The sequence below is a fragment of the Falco cherrug genome, chromosome 3 (genome assembly GCF_023634085.1).
Source record: "Falco cherrug isolate bFalChe1 chromosome 3, bFalChe1.pri, whole genome shotgun sequence".
Taxonomy (NCBI): Eukaryota; Metazoa; Chordata; class Aves; order Falconiformes; family Falconidae; genus Falco; species Falco cherrug.
The window spans coordinates 63,556,669-63,580,235 of record NC_073699.1 but is presented as its reverse complement, the minus strand read 5'-3'; the positions used below and the strand labels follow the sequence as shown (position 1 = coordinate 63,580,235).

The 23,567-nt window shown below is 39.7% G+C and overlaps 1 protein-coding gene across 3 annotated transcripts in view; it reads right to left on the bottom strand.

Annotated features, from left to right (window-relative positions):
* The window catches only part of LDLRAD4 (low density lipoprotein receptor class A domain containing 4), a 294,707-nt gene that overhangs the window by 201,875 nt on the left and 69,265 nt on the right, over positions 1-23,567 (bottom strand). Inside the window, exon 1 of one of the 3 annotated variants that reach the window (XM_055705561.1) lies at positions 10,835-10,957. The exons of the other annotated variants lie outside the window; for them this stretch is intronic. The gene's annotated coding sequence lies outside the window, so the exon portion shown is untranslated. Of the gene's footprint in view, positions 1-10,834; positions 10,958-23,567 lie in introns of those variants that run through there. 3 annotated transcript variants of the gene reach the window in all.

Sequence of the window (23,567 nt, the reverse complement as noted above, 5' to 3'; positions counted from 1 at the left end):
AAAGTTAATTACCATCAAACTAAGTATCTGTGCTTCACATTCTTTTTAAATGCAAAATCTGTGAGGCTACATGCTGATGCTGCGAATGGCACACACTTTCTTTAAGGGTATGCAGTACTTCTTCACACACTGACCTAAGGGAACAGGAAGGAGTCAGAAAATCTTTTTGAGGGAGGACGGTCAGCCCCAGAACCCACAGGTAAACTGGAGTCTCCCACTGGGCAATGGTGGACAGGCTTGACTGTATTATCCCCCCTCAGCTCAAAGGGATATATACCCCATGCCCGGGGACCATTGCCGTGTCCTCCTACCTTCCAGAGCAGCAGAAAAAGAGTAAGGGCTATTGTCAGTGAGAGACAGTGTCCAGAGGAACTGCATACAGGTCTGTCTTCCAACAGCAAATGGAAAAATTACTTGTCCTGTTTGGAGTCCAATTTTTTGGAAGGAGTAAGTTGCTATCCAGTATATACATAAGCTAGTAAAACTAATCCTGATTTCACAGAATCTTAGAATGGTTTAGGTTGGAAGGGACCTTAAAGATCATCTAGTTCCAGCCCCCTGCCATGGACAGGGACACCTCCCACTACACCGGATTGCTCAAAGCCCCATCCTGCCTGGCCTTGAACACTTCCAGGGATGGGGCATCCACGGCTTCTCTGGGAAACCTGGCCCAGTGCCTCACCACCCTGACAGCAAAGAATGTCTTCCTAATATCTGATCTAAATCTAAATTTACCTAGGCGTTTTTCTGACTTTTCTCACCTCTTCTAGCTTAACGCTCGTTGTCTTGTTGTTTTTTTTTTAAATAACATGCAAGAAAAAATATCACCAAAGTAAGGTATAAAATCTATTCCCTAGTACGATGACAGAACCAAAACCAAACCAACCAACCCTGACATGTTAAATTCAGTACACATTACAGATTTGTAACAGGCCATTTTCAAGCATGTGTGTCTTCACAACTTTAAAGCTCAATTACCAACAAAATGTCAAAGATTTTGCTTCTGTTACATCATATCATACACTGAGATACAACCCGCTTTCTATCTGTTGAGACTTCATGGCAAGCCTGAAGCTCTACATCTATTTTAGAGTTAAAAAAAGTCTCTGGGACTTTTTAATAAAAACATACAGAACAGACAGGGAAAAAAACAGTCAAATATGCATCTGCAGACAGAACTATGTGGATTTTTAACAAATAACCAAACCACACTTACCTTGTGGCCAGAAGCAAACATCAAAAATGCCAGCTCAGGGGGCTATTTTCTTTTAGTAACAGTATCACTTTGGGAAACTATGAAAATAGCACAAACTTAAAAGCAGCATTGGCAAGAACTGAATGCAGTTCAACTCCAGTTTCCAACTAAATGCCTTTTTTTGCACACATACGCTTTGCCTTCCATTACTCTGCTGCATAACATAAACCACCAAACTGCACTTACAACAAATCTGAACTGACAACACCAAATTTTAATTGAAACACATAAGAACAGTTGAGCAATGCACGAGCATTTTATAGGGAAGTTAGGAGTGCTCACAGCTGGAATAAACCTCCACCCCTAAAAGGGAGAGAGGGATCTAGTTTCCTCATTTTATTCCAATCCTTCCTCCAAAAAGCAGACGAATCTGCCAAATTAAAAAAGCAAATAACACCACAAATATTTTCCTAGTCTGTAAAATCTTTCAGTTCAAAGCCCACAAACAGTCTGACAAGTGGTGACTTCAGGAAAAAGAAAGTTATTTTCTACCTCTTAATGAATGAAATTACATTCCTTCTCCCAATTCAGAGGAGCTTTCTTGCAGACTCTTTATATGACAGCAACATGCAATGACCTCCCATCATTGTAAAAGCTATACAACGTGTCTCTGAAAATTGTCTATTTGTGTACACACTTGTGTGTAAATGTCTTTGTATAAAGCTCTGTATGCAAACCATGCCTGCAATACATAGTCTTCTAGAGCACTTCATGGCATCATTGTAGACACATTTTTCTGCTTAAAGAGAAAATTAATTTACACTTAAAAAAACCCAACAAACACCTCACAACAGTATGATGCAGTCCTCCTCCAGATAGTTTTGCTGAGATTTTTAAGTCAACTTTATCATGAAAGTGAACTGAAGAGGGGCAAAGGAGACCTACAAAAATATCAGGAAGTAAACACAGAGCATTCAAATTGAAATCTGTTAGCAGTACCTCAAATCTAACTTCTAAAATTAAGACTTTTCTCTGTTATTCCATTTAGCTGGATGAAAAATCCCCTACTTCATTATCACACATCTGCCCTTTAGGAAAGCATGTACGTGGGAGTTAAGGCTGGGTGACTGGGTGGGGACAGCACAGGCACAGCACAGTAAAAAACACTTGCTTATACCTGGTTTTGGGAAGGCAAAAAGGTCAACTGAGATGGAAGAGCATCACTCTGTCTCTATTCCCGACTGGTTCATGAATTCTTCGATGAGCTCATGAGCAAAACATCACCCCTTACGACAGTATTTCAGTCCATGAAGAGCTACGTTAAGATTATGGATGCCAGTAAAAAGTCATGGCCCTCAACTGTTATTCAAATGTACCATGCAAATGTAAATAAATGTATTTATTTCTGCAACCAGCTGAATTACAGCAGCAGTAAACTTCCACGTTTGTTTCCTCACTGAAGTTTTTAATTTCAAAGCTTACAATCTATAAAGTACACCATAATACAACTGCAAAACCCAGCACCCCTATAATGTCAGTGAAACTGTAAAATGTAACTGCTGTACCTATTCCCCTTGGGAATGCTGAAGATGTCGGGCAAATGCCCTCTGCTCACATCATTAAAACAAACAAAGCCACTGCCATGAAATCATTCACTGTGCAGAAACTTTATAAGCTCTTCTATTATCTTTTATAGCTTAATTTGAGAATTGAGAATCTCTAGAGTGCTTTGCAGCACATTAATAAGAGACACTTTGCTTTATAAAGTTTATCATTATTACTGTACTGCCTGTGTCAGCTCATTGCAGTCAAGTTTGTTTTTCTAAAAAAAAATTCTCCTTATACCAAGACTTGATTTTTTTCACTGAACGACAAAGGTGGTGGTGGTTCTCAGCGTCTCTTTTGTAGGACTGCTGTTATTTCATTTTCCATAGCGCTTTAAGAGCTATTTTATTAATGAAACTGCTGAAATATTCTTCTCTGAAGCCGTGAGGCATCATAGGCTTGACTGCACTCCTATTTCCCTCACTTAAATCCGGGGCCTCTGAAGTCTTTGAAGAGTCCTACTGGAAATTAAGAAAACACTACCGGACGTGACAGCCAGCAAACAAGGGAGTTTGTCATCCCCTGGATGAGCTTTTAAACAGACTCCTGTGTTTCATACTGTACTCTGGATACCTAAAGACTTTATAGCTTACATCAATTTTCATCCTGTAACTAAAGCTAAACATGATCTGGATTCAGTTATTTGAGGGGTTTGAAGACAGACGTGTAGAAATACACACAGGCAGCGGAGGCCACGCTGATACCAGCAGCTTTCACCTGCACTGTAACATCCCTTAGGGTGCGATCCTTTCCCCTTTCTCTAACAATCTCGGTGCCAGCAAATGTGCTAACATAGTCATACCAGTATAAAGGTCCCTAACAGGGGTGGCTTATTTCAGTCCCTGAGGCACTACTCTGCTTGAGTCAGCTTGCACATCAACTTCCCCAAGCTTGCTGTACCGGCGAGCCCTCCTGGGCACCAACGTCCAGGAGGGAAATGCGGTGGGACCTGGTCCCTCACCAAACACCACCCAGCTCAAACCAGGAAGGAGCCATGGGGGTACCACCAGTGGAGACCTGATGTTTCTGGAGCCCACCACAAAGACATCCACCCAGATGTGGAGCACAACCTGTAACACAGTGCAACGCACCCGGCCAAACCCTCACATTTCAGAAACAACACTGCAATGCTTTTACCTGCATTTTCCTGAAATATGAGGTGCACTTCTGGTGTATTCATGCAGGATGCCCGACTGACAGATCTGGGCCTAAATTTGTAAACAAACTATTTCAAGCAAATCAAAAACTCAAAGTGTTTTTGAAATCATGCTTCATTTTGTTAACAAACACTGACTGGCAGAACTCTTCCATGTGTTTTTTCTTCTTAAAGTACACAAATTTTGCTGCACCCCAACTCATTAACCATGTTGAGTTTTTCCCAAAAAGGGGTACAAGAAGGGAATGGAAGCACATGCAGGTTTGCTGGACCATTAAAAGCAAATGATGATTTTTTTTTTTCTTTAAATGGTGAAAAGCACTATTTAAACTTACCTTTATTCATAGAACTTACTTGAGTAGAATTTATTTACTCAAGTAGTTCTAAAAACAACTACCTAAGCAAATAAATGATTGCTTACACACGGTTATGTGGAATTAATATTCTCCATTTAGTTTCCAGAATATTTACTAATTTTTAAGTGTAAAAAAACCCTATACAATATAACTAGAAAATCTCACCAAGGTAAATTTAGAGACTTTTTTTCCTCTATTTCTACTTGCATAGTCAAAAGAATGCAGTCAGTTCATTCAAAAAATGAAGAAATCCCTTTCATTTTCCTAAAATGCAACTAAAAATAATACACACACAATCAAGAAATATAAACAATGTGGCCTTTCTAGTTTGAGTCTGATATGGCTTGCAAAATTTCTCCATGAGCTCCGATTCCCTCAAATACTGGAGTCAATAAGCCTCACGCTGATAAAAGCGTGATGAAGCATCCATTTCTCTGATCAAATTCTTGAAGACGCAGTACAGAGAACATAGTTAAGATTTTTAAATCAAGCTCCTAAAAAACAACCATGCTGTCCCCAGTCTATTTGGGAATATGCATTACACTAATCAAACTGACAGGTTTTGCAGCAGAATTCAAGACAACCCGTCCTGCTGTTCCTGGAATCCAGTAGCCCAGAAGCTCAAACCTCCTCATATTCATTTTGTCTTCCCATTACTATCCAGCATAGCATTTATTTTACAGAATTTATGGTTTTCTCACAGTCCAGGATAAAAATGCCTTCAGAAATGAAATATGCATGTCTAATACTGTTCTTCTTCCTTGTCCTCAGCATATGGCCTCAATCCTGGTTAACAGTTCTGTTCAGACCCTGCTCTGAGAGGAGAACCATGTACCTCCTCAGGGGCTTTTAACGGAGTTCTTCATTGCATCAGTTTGATGTGGGTACACTAGGTGAGACAAGCAACGTTTTACTAGTATTTATTGGTAGCACTGGGAAGTTAAGAAGCAAAAAACCACATTTCTGCCAAATTTCTAAATAAGAGAGGAGCATAAGCTTCTCAAGAAAAGTATGCCAAAGTATTTCTTTTTCACAAATGCAAAATATGCTTTTTATTAATCCCGTTATTTGAAACAGTGGAGCCATTTTGACTAAAACATAACATACCGGAATTCAGGCAACCAGCATGGAAAACTTCAGTCCAAAAGTTAAAGATACATGAAGTGATAAGCAGCTGAGAACAATCATACAATAGCAAATGTTTAATAAAAAGCAGTAGCTAGATTATACACATTTGCTACAGTTTGTTCATGTGCATAGTTCACACACATTCACTTCTCACTTTTGGAAGCATGAAGATTAGCAGAGCTTCCATGGAAAACTTCTACAAGAAATATTTCCGCTAATAGCTAAAACTTTCATTAATAACACAGAAAAATGAACGCCATGAATCTGACTGTAGAACTGTAAGCTACATAGCGACCAAGACATTAATCTTATATGAATACACAAAACCCATCCAAGCACGCAGAGAGAATCCACGAGCTGTTTACAATTAAATCCGATGCATTTCATTGTATATATAAAACATATATGTGAAAGTTTTGAAATCTCCGAGTTTAAAAGTCTGTTCCTGTCCAGTTGGACATCCAAAAAGATCACCAAATCTCACAGGAGGCTGTTTCCCCAAAGATATTTCCCAGAAGAAACAATATACAAGGAACAACACTAACATACTGTAACAGTAACATAATGTATGTGGAGACTAAACAAAAGAATTCTAAAAACTAATTTAATGTGGCAAGAGGGTAGTGCTTTGCTCCTGACAACTACCATCACAGATGAAGCTTTTAAACAACTTTAGGAGTAATCTTAGAGCGCTCCCAGTAGCCATCACCAAGACCACCATGGTTACCAGCTATTTTGCAGGTACTCTATCTTCCACTCCCACAGTACAGGAGTGAGAAAGAATGTATGCTTGACAGTTTCTGCCTGATTGTAGGGTGAAGGCAGACGTATACGTTTTCATGATCCTGTGGTGTCTGAATGACAACAAAACTACTGTAGTTTCCACTAACCAGGGACAACAGATTTAAAAATTACATGTGAATTTATTTTAATAAGAAAACGTGGGGAAACAGGGTCCTCTGCAGCTTGTCAAAAGAAAGGGCAAATCCTCTTCTGTTTTCTCAAGCCACCTTCTCACAAAGTTAGCCAGAGTTCTGCTATTGCAGACAGAGCTTCACCTGAAGAATAGGTATGCCTGCCTCACCGACCAAAACCAGTCACCCACAGCAACTCTCTGCCTTGTATTGCACTGCCCACTCCAGTCGGACCAGCAGAATGGAGTGTGAGCAGTACCTGAGCTAGGAGCAAATGTATTTCTTAAACCTCTATCATCTGGCAGAAACGGGAGCTAGGAGGATGCTGAAATGCTAGCTGCCTTTGCCCCTAACACAAGGCCAAAAATAACTTCTAGCACATAGGACAAAAAATTAAAAATCTCACTACCTTACTATGTGTATTTTTAAAAAAATAATTGATCAGGCTTTCAGAGTTCACAACTAAGCAGTTTTTAGTGAATCTGAGGAATAAAACCCAAAGAATCTCAAAAAAATAATTTTATCAACAGGAAAGTCATAACCAAACGTACAATAGCAGAGTCTATTAAACCCAGTTGCTAACTACCTAATGCTACCACCTCAATTTGACTTGTGATTACACCCTTGTTGCTTTAAACCAGAGGTCTGACTAACAGCTTTCAGGTTAGTGTTTAAGCTCACAACATTAAGTCAAATGCAGTTAATGGAGCAAGTTCCTTCACGTTAAGGAGAACTAAAATATTTTTCTTACAGGAGGTATAGCCTCCGGCTATCTCCAAATTATAGTAAAACTACAAATAACAACTTAAAATAAAACTTACTAGTGTGTATGTTATTAAAGATCCAGTAGAGACCATCTGAAATTGCCTAGAGGAAAAAATGCTTAACTAAAAATACTTGCTGAGGTGAAACGAGCAATCTTTGCTCCGAATGTAAACCCACCTCCTGACAGCTCTCTAGGAGGAGTACGAGTTAAGAAATGCAATTCAGCTTTGAGGGGTATGATCTCTCAGGGTTTGTGGAAAGCCATTTAGATAAATTCTGAAAGAAATCAGTAGCAGAAATGAAGGTAAGGCAAGGAAGGAGAGAAAGAGCCAAGCCAAAATGATTTGTAACAGAAAACCGCTATAATACTACTGAGGAAAATGCCTTTTGTCAAAAAACTACAGGGCAATCCCCAGTAAGACCTACTTCCTCAAGCAGCGGTGAGCAGTGGAAATGACTGTAACGAGGATTACTTGCTAACCTCGTTAGCTGATCAAGCTGCCTCATTTTCCTGTCTGCTGAGACAGAGCCTGCTCTCTCTGCATAGCAGGGAGAAATGACGTTTAGCTATTGAAAAAAAAAAACCAAACAAAACCCCAAAAAAACAACCCAAAACTCCTATATACCAACCCAAACCTCCTACTGAGATACGACAGAAGCAACCCAGGACCTTCAGTCCCTCTTGTCCCTCCTTAAGGGCTGAGAAATGGTTTTTAGCCTTTCACTGAGAAAGCAGGGGGGAAATACAGCAGGCTGTTCTCGCCCTGCCCTCGCAGCAGCAGACCCCTCACTCAGCAGAGGGCCCCCTCCCACCCCGGCGCCGTGCCCGCCGAGCGCGGACGGGTGCGCTCCCCCCGCTGCTCCACGCGCTCGCGCGGGGCTCTCCGCAGGTTCGGTCCGCGCACCCGCGGGGCCACCTCTGGGACAGCAGCCCCTCTCCCCTTCCCCAAGCACGGGTTAAGACCACACTAGTCATTCAATCCCAGCCGGGCACAGCACCACCCGTCACTCTGTCCTTAAGAGCACAACGGATCATAGGCTTCCCGGGCTGGAAGCGCGTCTCCCTCAGGTAGGGGCGACCACCGAGGCGGGCCGGGCGGGCTGCTCCTCCCTGCCTCTGTCGGGCAAACCGACCCAGGGGCTGGTGGTCTGCCCCAGGGAGCGTTTCAGGCGAGAGCTCAGGAGCAAGCTGTAAAGGATTTCTGTCAGTGCCGCAGCCTTCCTGGCGGGTTGGGTTACATTTCTCGATACCTCCGTTTATACTTGGTATGAGAGCTCATAGCTCTCCCCTCACCAGGACAAGAAAACAACGGAGACAGCATCTCCACCTGGGTTTTAAAAGTCTTTTCATACACCACCAGCCAGACAGCACAAATTAAAAACAAAAACATGTGTTGCCAAGTCACTTTGAAACTAAATACAAGAAAAGGGGTTTGTTTTTCAAAATCTGGTTACTTGAATGGGGATAACATCACCAGCTCATCTATTTAGGATTAACACTTTTAATACTTTGTGTCAAAGACAGATTATATCCTGTCAAAGGAAACCTAAACGGACACAAAAAGGTTCACAGAAGCGAGGGGTGTTTATTAGTGCGTTACCAACTGTTTTTAGGAACACAGTGAGCAACTAATTTCATAAACAAACTCACTCTGATTTAACTTAGTAATATAGTCTGAAAAGAGATGTGACTGAAGAAAAAAAAATATGGATTTTTATTTTAATAAGGACATGAAGTTTATGAAAGACACGCATACTTTTTCAAATGTGAATTAGGGGTTTGGTTTCTTTTTTAACCTTGCACTGGATTTCAAGTGGATTTCTTGTGTTTCAGCAAAATCCTGCTCCCAGCTCATTCAGTGGGAATTTTGCTAATAACTTCACTCTGACCAGAATTTTACCTGGGGGAGCCACATTCATTTCACCATTTTCTAAGTAAACCCAAGAGCACTATGCCTTATACAGTGAGGACAGAGCTTGAAGAAATCAGTAACATTACACTTCACACATTTCCCAAGCATGCATGCTTAAATACATTAATACTTAGGGTAGCCACTGTGTATATTCACTTCAGTTTTCAGCCAAGGGTCAGAAAGAACTCCTTAACTTTATTTTCTCATAATCAAATGCAAACCTTTCTAAAACGTTTGGCAAATTTCATCTGACCATAAAAAGGTTTGAATAATTACATTACTTCAAACTCCTATCACAAATTACTAGTTCACATTCACTATGGAAACAGACTTTCAGTTCACTTGAGAAATAACTAAGTCATAAGGATTTAACTCCCCACGCTATTCATTAAAAATAATTATTCAATGCATAAAGGCTTGGTGCTGAGTGAGTGCACGGTCAGGCTGGAGTATTCCCTTTAGCTGTAGAACAGACATCTCAGATGCACCAAAGATGTGTTTCTTCAGGCAGTCCCCTTTATTGCTCATTTGGAAAGACTATCTCTAGAATAAGATGAGACTTCAGGCACCCATTTAGTTCCCCACTCCTATATTGGTTTTTCTTGATAGGAGCGCTGATTGTGGGTAGACAATAATGATTTTGTAATGTGAACATCTGTGCAATACAAAACAGACTGAGATCAAATTAATGGCATGTATCTCACCATTAAGCAGGTACCAAATAGTAAAGATTTGTTTTTAACTGCCAATAAACCTGACTAAACTCTTACCAAAGATTTAGCCATGGAAACACCAAAAGCATTTAAAAATCCATGAGTGAGACGGTCTTCAGTACCCTTTTGAAATAAAAATATTTTTAAAAATTAAATCATCAAACTACTCTTAGGCAAAGCTCCAACTGATGTCTGAACATACAGAACTCCAAATCTTTTAAGTTATTGGTCTCACTGCAACAATAACTCAGCCATATTGCCGACGAGTAGCAATTAATTAAATTTAATAAGGAACACTACGAGTTGTTCCTGTTTTTAAAATCCTAGCCAGGACCCTAAACAATGCTGCTTTTCTTATTCCAATTTTCAAACGTTTAAAAACCCAATTGAACAAAATTATCTTCAATGTTGGAGAAAATCCCAATGCATAAGAATTCACTTAAGTGCTCTATTAAACAAACCAACAAAATCTACGTGGCAGAGGAAACATCAGTTTTTAACAAGCTACTGAATTCCTCCTTCCCAACAACAGAAATATAATTTATCTTTAATAACATGCATAGAAGTTTTTCCCCATCACTTAACTCTGAATCAGACATTCACCAAGGAATAAAAAGCAAACATTAGAAAAAATGAACTTGGTGTGCTGAAAATTCTCTGTTCACTTCTGTGTGTGCAGGATATTTTTCCCTTTCTCCTTCCAGTGAAGAGGAGGGTGATCTTAAGCTTGAAATTGTATTACCCTCTTTAGTATTTGAGTATGAGACTACATCATATGACAGAAAGCCGAGAAAAGAATTCAAGCATTATACAAGCCCATAGTACCCAGCTAATTTCCTGGCAACTACAGCACAAGTGATAAATGGGAAACCAGCAACATTTTCCCAACTGTCTTTTACAAAAACTTACTACCTGAAAAGACAGTACAAAAAAGAGTGCAGACTACTCTTGAAAAAAAGGGATCAAAGACAGCCTTTAAAGGAGTAACATCAGAAAGTACTGGCTTCTGAGTAAGAAAGTTAACAAGTAATGATCATGTAAAATCATAAAAGACTACTACCAAGGCAGGCACCAAGCTATCCCACGTACCTTTGGATGAAAGGTTAATGCAATCAACAAGAAAAATCCATCAGACTGGAAAACCATTTCATTCTTCCGGTATATTACACGTTTACATTGTGATTACTCTAATCTGATGTTTTAAAAACTCTCATCCGCTTCCTCATTTGTACTTATGGTCAATGCCAGCAACATTATGCTAAAAAAGAGAAGTTTAATTTGCTTTGCAGAATTCGTACAGAAAGCACTGTAGCCACATAAATTCCACCAATGTACTCCGGACAGGGAAAAATCCACAATAAATAGGAAAAAAATGGCAAATTGTAACCACCTTAAGAGCTGGATTCACATGTACTGACAAATACTACATTGCCTGAGTAATGTTCAGTTTTGCTACAGATTAGGTCCAAATTCTAAGATTTTCAAGCCAAATTCCACAAGGAAATTCTACATCAGATTCAAAATCCTCTTTTTCAAATTCCAGGTGCAGCCTCAGCACTTTTTACTTGTTCTTTGGAGAAAAAAAAAAATGCTACAAAGCCAGTTAAGACCTATATTCACAAAACCTGCTTAGGAAGGCAGTCATTCCTGTCTGAGACTATGGGGACAGATGCTTGGAGTGTAGCACAGGAACTCCCCAACACAAAAGGTCAATGAGCCCCATGCTCCCACCAGAAACCAAGGACCAGGAGAGCTTTATAGCAGCGAGCACCTCAGGAAGGATGCCCTTGCTGTCAAACACCCTTGCAGACAACCAGAATGACTCCTCCTCCCAGCACTTTCAGGGGCTATGGGTTCCTTAAGACTCTCTGCTCCCTTGCCATACCACCACACAACAATACTTACGTTACAGGAATTACTTGTTAAAGAGAGTGCCTTGTACACACAGTCTGTTTCAATCAGGAAGGCTGAGAAGCAGAAGAAAAAGGCAGCCAAGTATTTTTCAGCTGTTTTCCCCCTTGCTGGAAGCTCACAAGCTCCTCTCAGTGCAGACCAGACCCTCTCCTGCCTATTCAGTTTGGGGATCAGCATGCCAGCAGCACCCAGTAAATAAAAAATCTGACTCCAAACTGCACATGTTATTTGTAGCTCAATAAAATACAACGTTGGGTCTTTGACACATGTTTATATAACACCCAATATAAAAGGGTTGTTACCTTCTCATGAATAAATATGCAGCGCAGGCTGGAGTCTGGAAGCATTTTCTAACTACGGAGATGAAATCTGTGAAGTTCAAACTCCAATTCAAATTTTTCTTAAGGTTTTTAGACCTAAGGTTCAAGTTTGCAACCATACTCGGTTAAAACTAAGTAGACTTGCCAAAAGAAACAAAGAAAGTCTATTTTATGATGTAGTGATCTTAACTGATTTGGTTTGTTTATTTATGCTTACACAGAATTTGGTAAACTGCAACAAGTGCCTCAGCTAATGCAAGACAGATTCATTCACCTGGAAACAACCAATATTTTAACATATATTAATAAAAATGCTCTAACAGTAAACAGTAGGCTTTCCTACTGGTTGCAGTAGTTATCGTAGAGCTTTATAAGGCTTGATCTTATAATGCAGATCCTTCTCATCACACACTACAGTGCTTACACTTTGAAAATTAATGTTATAGCATTTTAATCTTTATTATTCTCTACAGTTTGGAGTGACCTGTCTCTTTGACTTTATGAATAACCCAAACACTCTGTACGCTTAATTTGCTATCACCATAGCAATTTTTTTCAAAGGATGAGTCAAATTCTTAGTCCAAAATGAAATGCATTTTTTCAGTTAAGTCTTCTTGTGGCATTAAAGCACTGGGCAGAGTTTTCATTCAAAAACCCCTTTCTTCTTCATGCAAATTTAATTACAGCAATCATAATAAACCCTTCTGTAACATGAAACACTAGGTCTTATATAAGATGTGTTTACAACATTTACTACCTTGTTAATTCTTTTGTTCATGGAGCAGGCATTTGCTATGACACAGAGTCTGTCATTCTCATCAACTCAGTGATTCATCTGCCCTTCCTACACTTACCTTCCAATCTGTCTCTCCTAATTTTTTGTTTAACTTACCACTCACTGTTTAGGTACTGCTCTCCCTCTTTAGATTGCGAACCAAGCTTTTTCCTTTCCACTATATAAGGTCTAATATTTGAAAAGCTGTTGAGCACTACCATTCATGGTACCGTGACTCATTTCTGTAATGATTACCATTTCCTACGAAAGAAAACTAGTGTTACTGGTCATATAATTACAAAGAGTTAAACTCACCCAGGTGTTAGAATGTATGATGCAGGAGAACAGACACAAAGCAGCACTGGCTAGCACTTACGGGAAGCCGAAGCAGTCTTTGGCACCCATGCCATCCTCCGCTGCCTTGCTTACAACCACCAGGAAAAAAAAGAAAAAAAAAGAACTGGAACAAATAATTTTTCAAATGGATAAAGAGACATCCTTGAAGATCCAGGACAGTCCATGAACCCCCCACACCCTCCAGACCTGAGACATTTGTGCTAATGCAGGTTTTGGCAGGTCTAACAGGCATGTTAAATCCTGTTCAGCCTGGCTCCTGTCTTTTCAATTAGACAACATCTTGTCTCGGAAGTTGCTTGGGTCACTGTAGTCACTGGAATTCATCGCTACCAAAGTAAAGACACATGTAACTAAAACCTCGGTCTGAACTGAGGTGTATTCCCATGCAAGGAAAAGAACTCTAGAAAGGTTTAGTAAGTCAGGTCTGAACTCATCTTGACCATCTTAGATAAGCACAAATAAACTGATGTAATTCACCTCCCTTATACAGGCTAGGAGTTGTTTTGTTCAGCTCCTAGAGGTCTTTACAATAAACATTCTTTCTTTTCCAGAAATTTGGATTTTTCATAGCTGCTATACTTACATAAGATAGAAACAGAGGGCTGTAGCACTGATTTAATTTTCTTTCTTCCCCCCTCACAGACAGTCTGATGAACTTCAACATTCACGAACTATTGGAATAATGAGATTTCCAATCTCATGTTCATTTTCATATGCTAACATGAAAATCATACCACACCACTGCTCTCACTCTGTCATGGTGTATGGTCCCATCTTTTAGTTTTAAACTCAAAGACATCTGAAAGGCAACACCCATAATTCTAAGTTTTCAAACCCCAGAACAATTTAAAAACATTTCCCGCATGGCTGGCTGGCACTCCTTTGATTCACGTGGCAAACAGATGATGGCACAAGAGGTCAACTGCACGATGTGGTTATTTTTGGGTGTGGGGGGTGTGGGGAGTGTTGGGAAGGGGTTTTTTAATAATCCTGGCATCACAGAAAATCACAGCTTTCATATTTGCACCCAAAACCCAGTGGACAAGGGTATACTACCTTTGGCTTCTTCTTCAATTTGAAATGCAGGCTACATACTTCTAGTTAACTGAAGACACTGCCTCACAGTATCTCATTAAAAGCAATACTTATTTGATCTTATAAGTTTTTATTGAGACAGTTTATCTACAGAAGCATTTATGTCTTATCAAACAGTATTTTTTAGAAGTTCAGAATCAGTTCAATGGGATTCTGTCTTGCACTGCATTCACTTGATTTATGTCTGACCAAAAAACTACTGTCACAAAACAGAGCAGTTACATGCAGAGCATCTACTCTGTCAAACCTGAACAATCCAGGCTCTCTATCTCAGAAACTCAAGCACCTTTACACAGCTCAGTTTTACACATCCTTCAGATGCACTAAACCCCTATCTAACAGCCGCTAAATGCCCAGGGCTAAGATCAGTCAGAGAGAACTACAGATGAACTGAAGTCTCAAAAGATTTGATTTAGAAAACATGACTGTGGTTTGCATCATTTTTTACTAGCCACCACAAAGTCAGAAAAGACTTTCTCCTTTCCATACAGATAAGCGCTACCAGATTTTCAACTGGATTATGGATTACAAAGCCATGAAACCTGACAAGATCACTTCTGAAGTTAAATTTCAACAATACACTTAGGATACTAAACATAATTGTTTGAATCTTTGATACTTTCAATAAACATTTTGCAAAGAAAACTGTAAGCACTGAATCCCTTGAACATGTTACTACTTTTTTCTTTCTAATATTAAAGCTACTGTAAGAGTAGAGGACAAGGAAGAAGGCCAAAAATACATTTCTGTTTCATATATTACAGCTAAAACAGACCTTAGGAGGATACAGTACTGCCCATCTGCCTCTCTGATGCTCCAACAGAGTAGAAAAATGGCTGGAGAGCTCAGGAGAGAAGTCAAGATTATCCGAACGCCTGAGGCTGTAAAATGCTCTGCAGTAGAAGTAATACCATCAAAAGCCACAACTAACATTACCTTGCTAGTCACAGGAGATTTCTTGCTATCCTTCTGTCTCCTGAAATGACAACTAAAAGCCACAAACTTTTTGGCAAAGAACACAAAAGATGGGTAACTGTAACAACAGGCAAAGAGCTTCAGAAGGCAGATGAACATAAGGAACAGATGTGGAGCAGGTGTCTGCTCTCTGCTTATAAAATGATGGTTTTTCAGGGTCACCACTGAAATAACAGAAACTTGAAGCAGAATGTAAATCCTGAGAAGGTTCCCCTGTTGGGCTTCCACACATCACATGTAAGATTTCAAGCATTCACTGTTACTAGGTGAAGCCCAAGGGTCAATGATTTCCTTACTAATTTAGGGAGTGACCAAAAACAGAAGACAGCTTGTGGCATACTTGTCAGAGCAGACCTATGGAGATCATAAACCCCAAGAAGGCTTGCTGCTGCTCCTCTCACTGAGGAGTGCCTGAGATTACAGTTTCCTACAACTAGAGTCAACCAGGAGCCACACTCCCATACCCTCCCTTCCAGCTGAGCCCACGAAAGACCAGCACCAAGCTCTGAACCACAGGCTGTCCAGCCTCAGATGTGCTCACTAAGAACTGCATCAATTGCAAACTAATGAGAACTGAGCCACCTGACACATCTTTATCACAAAAACTTGGTTCAACATCTTCATGTTCCATTAAGGATTTGTCTCGTATTTGAGTTTCTGTAAACCACATGAGATGCTTTAAGTATCATGAGAGGACAAGTGAAGAACCAGAATGGCCCTGGGTCCCATGTGACATCAACTCTGCAATGACATTCACTTCAGGTGAAGTCCATTTCATGAAAGCATGTTTTGAGGATCTATACAAAGGGCCAATTTAGACCTGATATTACCAAAACTCTCTCTGGACTGCCCAAAGCAGCTGCTAGAGTTCTACCTAGTGAAGAAACAGAGACCATACGCTGGTAGACCGCACCTGTCACTATCAAGAAGTGATTCAGATCATGTTATTTCTTAACTAGCAGCAAAAAGCAGGACAATAAACACCACAGACAGCAATGGCTGCAGTACTGGTCCCATACCCCAGGGTCATACAATGCTGTAATGCGTTATTAGGTGCTGCCCAGTGTTGAAATGAAAATCCTGGGGCTTACAGTCACTGTACGCTGACCTACAGAAAAGATCACATGGCCCTCCTAGCAATTTTTTTTTTAGTTTTTACCTTTGGTTTCCAATAGGTCATCTCAAAGCACATGCACAAATACACTTATTCTTCAGCTTTCCTCAGCTGAAATGCAAGAGGAAAACCCCCAGTGCCCTGGCAGAAGAAGTTACCAAGCACAGAACCCTCATAAGCTTTCAGCAGCCTCTTTCACCTGCTGAAAAGATCATCTCCTCCTTGAACTGACACCAGGCTACCAGAGAACAAAAATCTTTGGCGTCTTCAACAGCTGCTTCTTGCTGTAAGTCAACAGGGGAGACTTACAAGCAAGGGAGAGAGTTTTCAAAAGAAATAGATACTTCATGACACTTTGCAGTCAGAGGTGGTAAGAATGACTAATGACTTACCAGCACTTGAAGAAAACCTATGTTTCATCTAGTTTTTCCTACAGCAATAGGCTGTGTTCTTACACACATGGCAGAGGTACACGGTGAGATCCCGGGCTCTGATGACTAAGAACAACAATACCCCAATCAAGTAGCAGAGAAGTATTTTTTGAAGCTGAAAGCTTATGCAGAAAAGTTTCAGCAGCTCAGCAGCTTCCTGTTGGCTGGCTGGCTTCGCTGAGCACTGCAAGATGAATCACCATGCTCTGCAGAGAGATCTTTCTCCCTTACCAGACAAAATTAAGACTTTTCTCCTATCTAAGTCTGGTTTAGAGGAACGTGCTCTGTGCCAACATACAACTGGCTGCCTATGACTTTGCAACAATACTTGTGAAAAGGGAAAATCACTAATATTCATGTAAAAGTGGCACAGAAATGCATGCACACGATACCCACTAGCAGGTATGCATATGTCTTAGCTGTGAAAGGTCTTCTTAAAGGCAGAATTAAATCACTCATCTTTGTAAATATTTCTCCATAGAAGACTTGTGGATACCTAGGGGTGATATGATTAAAGGGTTACACGAGAAGTTGTTTATTAGCAGGAAAACATCACAGCCAGCATCTAATTGGCCAAATGCTTGAATAATACTGACCTGAAACACTCATGCTATCACACAGAGCAATACCTAACATATTTTTCCATCCAGCATTTCCTTCAGTTATTTTTCTCCCTGCTAAGACATCAGCTCTATATTCCTGCAGCAAACAGCAAGAGCAAACAACTGGCTTCTTCATTAAAACACAACACTGCCAGGTAACTAAAAGCACCCACATTTCACATTTTCAGACTACAATAACTCAACTGTACTTGACTGTACCTGCTGTCGGAATTCAAGCTTAAAATACAACACACAGTCACATACCCATTATAAACCATGCTTTTTTTCTTTTAATCTCCCTATTTATTTGTTAGTAACATCCCCACTTCCCCAGGTCAGGTCTGCTTATCATTACTATGACACAAAAAAAGCTGCCAGTAAACAAGTATAAAGATTTTGAAACCAAGGCACACTACAGGGAAGTGCAAGCTTCCTGCAGCTGCTTAAACAAGGTTTTGTTTCATACTGTGGCCTTAACAGGACACTGTCATCCCAACTCAGCTAAACCCAGTAATTTGAAGTTAATTCTGTTTTCTTTCTTTTTTTTTTTTTTTTTTTTTTCAATACACCACCCCCAGTCCAAGTAATTTTCAGTTGTAACTTCTCAGGAGCAAAGAATTTAGTCCCCTGTGAATGGAAAAGCAGCTAGTAATTGAAAACAAATTAACCTATTTCCAACTGTGCCGAAGTCGTATTATTCCATTTTCAATGAAAATCTTTACAATAAGCACACAAATCCTGGTAAACATTTACAGCAGGGATGGGAGAACATAAGTGAGTAAAGGGAGAGGTTTTACATCTCTTGGTTGCTGTGCTTAGGCAGACTGACACCATTAATTTCCAGGGCAAGATGGGAGGGAGGTAGTACCAAACTTCTAGCAGAAATGTTGTATGCAGAGAAAGTGAGTTTCATACATCTGGAAGACTGACATTTGAAATATCAATAAGCTACCTTTCCCCTGAGAATAACGTAAGTATTGTTTGCTGGTACTGCAGCTTTGTTGAGCAATTATCTGATCAGGGATCAACAGAGAAAAAATATCAAAATTAAGCATGCTCATTGCTCTCCAGTACCTTGTAACGGAAACATTTACATTTGGCTTCATGCAAGTATCATATACTTCATGGGTGTATTGTGGAAGTATATTAGCTATCCTGTGAACTCAGCAATCCTGATCAAGTTATTCCTCACTTATGACTGAAAAACTTAATTGGTTACAGTAGAGATACATCAGTATAAACATACCATTGTGGCAACAAAATTATCCATATTTTGTAAGTACTCCATATTCGGAAAATAACTCTTTATTTTTCAAATACTAACTTGAATAAACAAGGCAAAAAAGAAAGGCAGCACACCTAGGAAATCAGAATATGAAAAACACTACTTAAGATGACTAGTCTGGAAGGCATTAAAAAGGGGGACATAAATGTTTAGTTCAGGTCTGGTTAAAAGATTTCCTGGCTTGTCATTAAAGAAGAGATTTTCTGAGAGGCCCAAGAAGACAGTCTTGAAAGCTGAGCATAAAACTGGGCATTCCGTCAACTCTTTTCCTTGCCTGATTCTGGGTGGGTTCATTTCACCTCTGGCAGCCCATGTAAGTCAGTTTATCAAAAAAAGTAACTAAATTGGGGTACTCAATCTGAAACATTTAAAGCCTGACAGAGGTGCTGAATCCCATAGTTCAAACCTGAGTGAGCACGAGGTAAGAGCACAGTATTTCTCTTTAAGTCAAAGCGTCCCTCTGAAGCTTGGCACCCAGAGCTAATGCCCAAAATAGACTCTGTGAAAAATGTGAGCCTGAATTTCCCTTTCCCTCAGCCTGAGCTCCTCAAACTGTCATCTGATGCGAGGTAAAAAGGGAAATTATAAAGTGTATTATTAAATACTTTAGATATTGCCTGGAAAGAGGAAAGTTTAATTTTGTGAAAAGCTATAGCTCCTCTACCAGCACGGCTGCAGAGGCTGGACAGCTAAATGAAGCAAAAAGTAAACTGACAGCAGAAGCAGAAGCAGGGTATCATCCTCGCCATTTGCACTGGGTTCCATCTATTCTGCAACAGACAGACAGCTTTTCACCACTGTACGATACATGTGACAACCTGGATTTGCCAGCCTGCTGTGTTATTGGGGTGTCAGGTAAGGACATAGACAGATGTGTCTAAACCAAGCCATTTTCCTTGTATTTACTTCCCTTTACATTTCTGCTCAAAACTAACGGAGACCAAATTAATGGCTCCTGATTTTAATAAGGATTCTGTATTTTCCCTTAGAGCGTGACTTCTCAATTCAGACAGTAATTTGACTAAATCAGTAGTCATTCAGAAATAGTACAAATAGCTCTGGGCACTAAAACACAGCTTACAAGTTACAAAAATATTCAGCATGGTGACGGAGAAAGGCAGAAAAACTTGAATTCTAATTGTTCAAAGAACAGAAAAAAGTAAAAAGAAGCAAAATACATTGGGTTTATATTTCATGATTTGATTAAAAAAAGAAAAGTCGGGTTGTTTTGGTGTTTTATGCTTAGTATTAGTAATACTAGACCCAGAACAGCAGGATTCAAGTTCTTATAGAATGACATTTGTGATAAAGCCATGAAATTATTTTCAACTGCAACACAGTAAAACAGGGACTAAGTGCATTTTTTGGCTCCATGTTGTTTCTTAGTAGAACAAAAGATGACTAAATCCCTGTACTAGATTTTGCTAGTTCAAAGAGTCACTGGAGTCAAATTGAAAGCAAGTACCCACAGCACGTGGCAGAGCTGTAACAGGCAGTGTGCCTCTCAAGTCCCTGCTGCTCTCAGCCTGGGCTGCTCACAGGAGGGCATTTCCAAAACACATACTGTTGCCAACCCCACTGCGTGCTAGTGAAGTGTTAAAATACATGTACTATATTTAAATACTTCCAATATTTAAATTTATTTAAGATTAGGAATAACTCCACATGAATAAGAAAACTGTATTGACATATTCATACATGCTTCAGATAATTAAACTTTACAGTTTTGAGACGCGTAGCTTATTAGACTCTTAAGAATGTAAAAACACCGCTGGCATTTTTCATATTGCAAGTGTCTAGTAGATAATGGCCATGCAGATTTTATACAGAATGGTACAAGTAAACTTGCCAAACTTTCATCATCGCTCCTTTGGAAACTCTGAGGGGGCCTATTAAACTGGCATTTTGTTTGAAATGTACACAGAATGTGCTTAGCATGCAGAACAAGTATGGCAGTAAACCTTTTCTTAACAGCTGTGTTATTTTAGCTAATGATAAACATGCATCTAAAGCCACATATCACTACAACTTAAATTGGTGAGAAAAGTTTAGTCACCCCATGGAAAAAGAGGCCATCACAACAAACAGCAAGTAATTTCTTTATTCTTAACTATGAAATTAATTGTGTCACCAAAACACACAGCCAAATACACAAACTGTTGTCCTAAACTAAGTAAAGTTCATAATCATCATCGCTTATATTCTGTCTCTGACCTTGCTGCATCTATTCTTTAGCAACGGATTCATATCCATGGGTACATGGGTGCAATTCTCACTGATCTCAGTGGAAGCTGTGATTACATAATTGACAAAAGTTTATTTTCCGGAAAGTTTTCTTACAGTCTCAGAGCTGAGGAGGCCAAAAAGGCTCTTTTTGTCATTGTTGTGGCTCATTCCATTCTGACTACATTCAAAATGAAGAAATATATGGACATGTGAAATGTAGATGTTAACAAGCAAGACAGCACATTGATTTGGTTAAGCCATTTAATTTTGACAAACTGCCAAAACAACAATAAAAGAATCTCAAACCTGAAATATTGGAGATTTCATCAGCAGCCTACAATGAACGGAGAGATAATGAGTCCCTGGCAACCTCTAGGAAGGGATCGATGCTCTCCATGGAACTGCAGTGACTGGGAATTCCAGACAGTGCCCTTTGATTTTCTCTGAAATCTTATCTTTACAAAGTAAACAAACACGAGATAATAACCTTTAAACTTTCCACAGCCATTCATAAGCACATTCATTACTACAGAACAGTGGCTGACATTCAATATTCGTCTCTGTTCAATACATGGTACTCTGTGCATCGCAAAACTCGACCTTTTAAAAGGCACAGATTGCAATCTCAAAAATCATGACACTTTAAAAAATAATAAAGTTAATTACGATGTCTCAGAGGCATTTTCCAGCTCCTCTCTGAATCAGCAGAGCTGTACACATCCCACGTTCCCAGTGAAAACTATATTTATCATATAATCAACTGAATCCACAATTTGAAGTCCTAAACCCCACTAAATATTGCAGAAAACACTGCAATAACTAATATCTGAGTTTCAAAATGGGAGAAATACCTTTGTTTTCAGCATTTTTTAAAAAACATGACTAAACTTAGATCAAATTTTAAAATGTTTTCTTTTTTATTTACTTGCAACCAATCTAATTTTAGCTCCTCTGCTCAAGAAATATCTGAAGCAAACTAAACTATGACAGAGCTTTTAAAGAGCATGTGCCTGGAACATTACTGGTCTCTACGTGCATGTTACCTATGTATTTTTAAACATCCTCAGAATTAAGTTAATAGCTATATAAAAGCAGGTATTTTCAAACTAAGCTTTGACATATCCATCTTCACAGAATTAAAAAGGAATTTTAAAAGGAAAATCAAAAGGAAAATTAAAAAATATTTTAGTATTTGATAAATGGTATCTAATTCCTTGAAAACAACACCATTTACACTATGTTAGCCCAGTATCTCCTTCAATTATAACTGTATCGTTCTATTACATTGGTGAGAGAAAAAGAACAGAAGAGGTAGGTGCGCTACATTACCCCCATATTATTTTTCTACAGCAGTTTGCAGAACACCATCAGTAAACACTGTACTTTATAAGCCGCATAAGAAAGGTCATTACTCCAGAGAGCTTACAACTACAGCAAACAAATCAAGTACAACAACCCTTCCATTCAAAGGAGATACGAGGACATTCCTTGTTAATATATTAGTGTATCATCATTAAAGAGATCTTTAAACCACTTATGATCCCCAAGTCAAGCAGCATCAGAAGTTGACAAGAAGGGGCATGTTTTTCTCCTTGCCCTTCCTCACTCATAAGGTGCATCTTGATACAATGGGCAGATGCACATCAATTCACTTCTCCATCACAGACACAGAAGGGAAGGTACGAAAACACGCTGTGGAAGACACAAGGGAACTGCACCTGCCAAAAAACCCCACTAAAATCCAGGAGCACCAGCAGCGCCCCAAGCTCTGCTACTCTCCCCCTCTTCACAGTACCTTGTCGTGACTCTTCACTCTTGCTAGCTACACTTTTGCTCTGACATATTGGAGTCATGCCCACCAAAAACAGCGCTCAAGGGAAGTGAAGAAAAACAGGAGTATTTCATGCATGAGAAACAGGACAGAAGCTCCTAAGAACACAGATTGAGATGTTTGTATTATGGGCTAAATATTAAGGTTACCTTTCAAGTTTACTTGTTTTCAAACCGAGTTTCTTATATGACATCAGACCTCAATAACAGGCCAATACAATGTCTGACCAACTATGACACACACTCACTCTCTTTCAAAGGGTCTCCCTTTCTTTAATTTTTAGGTCAGCCATAAACTTCTTCATTGGGTCCTTCAGAAGCTACCATCATGTTCCTGTTATAAGAGCATTAACTGCCAGACAGTCAAGAACAAGCCATGATCAAAGCAGAGAGCCTTGTTTTCATTACAGGTTCTGCCACCACAGCAGCAGTGCCTGCAAGGTACAAGCACAATCATTTTGCTCTTAATAAGCTCCTTCACAAATGCAAAATTAGGGTTTTTTTCTTTGATTAAAAAAACCCAGTCCTTGATGCTCTCTGCTGACGTGTGCACTCCTTTCAACTCAAAGAATCCATGCCTTTGTAACCCAGGAAATTTCCTTTGTGGCCTTAGGCAGCACCATCACACTCCTCCTGCTACTTACGAGTTAAGACAATAAATCCATCACCTGATCCTTTCTAGATATTACCAGAATTTTTCCCACACCGAAGAAACCAAAGAAGCGGGGGAGAAAACTGTGATGGGACAAATACAACCTTCCACAGGCAGGACACATTTGAAGGAGAGGTCTAGGCATGAGTGGTAGCTCAGGGGTCAATGGTGAAGGGTGGTCAGGAAGGTTGAGGTTGCCTTGGCCTTGAGCGGAGCCCTCCGTGAAGCACAGGGATGGGGAAAAGC